Source organism: Poecilia formosa, unplaced genomic scaffold (genome assembly GCF_000485575.1).
Source record: "Poecilia formosa unplaced genomic scaffold, Poecilia_formosa-5.1.2 Scaffold739, whole genome shotgun sequence".
NCBI lineage: Eukaryota > Metazoa > Chordata > Actinopteri > Cyprinodontiformes > Poeciliidae > Poecilia > Poecilia formosa.
In genome coordinates this window covers 114,159-116,733 of record NW_006800678.1, presented here as the reverse complement: position 1 = coordinate 116,733, position 2,575 = coordinate 114,159, and positions in this window count along the sequence as shown.

Below are 2,575 nucleotides of genomic sequence, written 5' to 3'. Positions count from 1 at the left end.
TTGTCGAAGACTCAGTTTTATTCGCTGGTAAAATCAATAAGCAGCTTAAGGTGACTCTGCTGCTCTCTAGTGGCCAGAAACCGTAATGTTGGCTGGTAACAATCGGAATGCATTATGGGAGATGTAGTTTGTCGTCAATTCGTGCTCAAAACCTATTTTAAGTCAATCATGGACCTATAAAACGCTGGGGGGCCACATAAAATGACATGGCGGGCCACATGTGGCCCGCGGGCCTTGAGTTTGACACATGTGCCCTAGTGGGTCAGGAGGTGCTGCTGCCTCTCCAGCCATCATTTCAGGCAAGAGGAGGGGTCACCTGGACAGGTCACCTGGACAGGTCACCTGGACAGGTCCCCTGGACAGGTCACCTGGACAGGTCCCCTGGACAGGTCACCTGGACAGGTCACAGGGCAACACAGACACACCTATGGAGAATTTAGAGAAATCAACTAACCTGACAGTCGTGTTTTTGGACTGTGGGAGGAAGCTGGAGTACCTGGAGAGAACCACCAGGCACCGGGAGAACATGGAGACTCCATGCAGAAAGACCAGGCTGGGAATCGAACCCAGAACCTTCTTGCTGCAAGGCAACAGCTCTACCAACTGCACCACTGTGCAGCCCTGTTTTGGGGGTATTAAATACTTATTACATAACTGATTGAAAGTAAGCAACATGTCATCGGCATATAGATCTTTAATTTTCTGAATGCCTTTGGTTTTCCACAGTTTAAATCCTCCATCATTCGTCCCTGGGGTGAACCTTTCATTACCCCAGATAGGGGTGAATTGTGATAGCTCTGGACGGTCACCCATATGTTTATGTGCTGCATGCCAAGTTATAATTGTATTTTTTAAGAAAGGGTTCTTTGTGGGGTTTTTTAGTGTCTTTATATCCAAAGAATATAGAAATGTGTTTAAGGGGAAATCAGGAACAGATTGCTCTTCAATGTCTTCCCAAGCTGAGGAGCCATCGGACAAAAGTAATGAGTAGCTGATGTTAGTTATATAATATATAATACCATCTGAGATTAGGGACTTGAAGTCCACCTCTGTCATAGGGCAAATAGAGGAGCTTTAAACGGAGTCTTGCTTTTCTGTTACTCCAAATAAATGAGTTAAATAGTTTGTCCAGACTGTCATAAAATGAGTCTGTCAGTGGCAATGGAAGTGTTTGAAAATAGTATAAAAAATTGGCCAAGATTGTCATTTTTAACAAATTTATTAGGCCTATCATGGATGTATGCAAATTTGATCATCGATTTACAATTTCTGACTTTTTCCACAAGGGGATTATAATTTGCTGTGCTTATTTCACTGAGGTACGGGGTGCTCTCAATGCCTAAATATTTAAAACCTTCTCTAGTTGTTTTAAATGAGGTAGTCACAATAGGACTTCTCCTTTCTTCTTCATTAAGAAACATTAACTCTGATTTAGAATTATTAACTTTATATCCTGAAAATTCACCAAATTCTTTTATTAGATTTAACAAATTGGGAATACTGATCTTCAAATTACTTCAGAAAAATATGATGTCATCTGCAAACAAAGAAATGAGATGATCTCTCCCTCCAATTCTAATACCTGATATTCCTGGATTTGCTCTAACAGCCATCGGCAGAGGTTCAATTGCCAAAACAAAAAGCAGTGATGACAGAGGGCAGCCCTGTGTGGTTGACCGTTGTAAATTAAAAGGTTTTGACATGTTATTATTGGTTAAAACTTGTGCTGTAGGATCAGTATATAGTAATCGTATCCATTTTAGAAAGGTTTCACCCCGTCCATATCTGGGGGGAACTTCAAACGGATAATTCCACTCTATTCTATCAAACGCTTGACGTGCGTCTAATGATAACATTGCTGTGTCCTTACAATTATGTTTTTCATGTAAAGAACCCGTCTTATATTATGGCAGTGGTTCACAAACTTTTTCTNAGATGCATCCCTGCTAAAACACACCCAGACAAAAGGCTGACTTCCCTCATTCAGTTCTGTAGAGGCTTATAATGAGTCAATGGTCCAGGTGTGTTAGAGAAGGAACGCATCTAAAGTTGCAGATGGTAGCTCTGGAAAACTAGACTTGGGCAGCCCTAGCATAAAATGTATGAAAATACAATGTTAAAATAAATTGAACACCTCATATTGTTAAATAACTCTTTGGAGCGTCTGGTTAGGAAGCGCATTACAAACCTTTGGTTGAAATGGCGCGTTAAATTCAAGTCTCCATTACAGACCAGAGAAAACTAAAGGGAATGCAACTTTGTGTTAATCCATCTGAGGAGCCGGCAGTTTATCTGGAGGAAATAAATGACGATGCAAAAGTTAATTAGATTGTAACATGCGCTGTTTGCTGCTCAACCACTGCGGAGGCAGTTACGTTACGCCACTGCGAAGAATTAAAAACCGCTGGGAGAAACTCATCCAGCGGATTTAACAAATGGAGCCTTCTGGGTTCACGTTACCCAGGAGAGCGGCGCTCTGGAGGAGCTGCAGACGTGACATCTGTCCGTTTCGGAGAAGCGAAAAAAAAATAATAAAATCCTTAAAGCGCACACCGGACCCCACAGTGTAAAACAC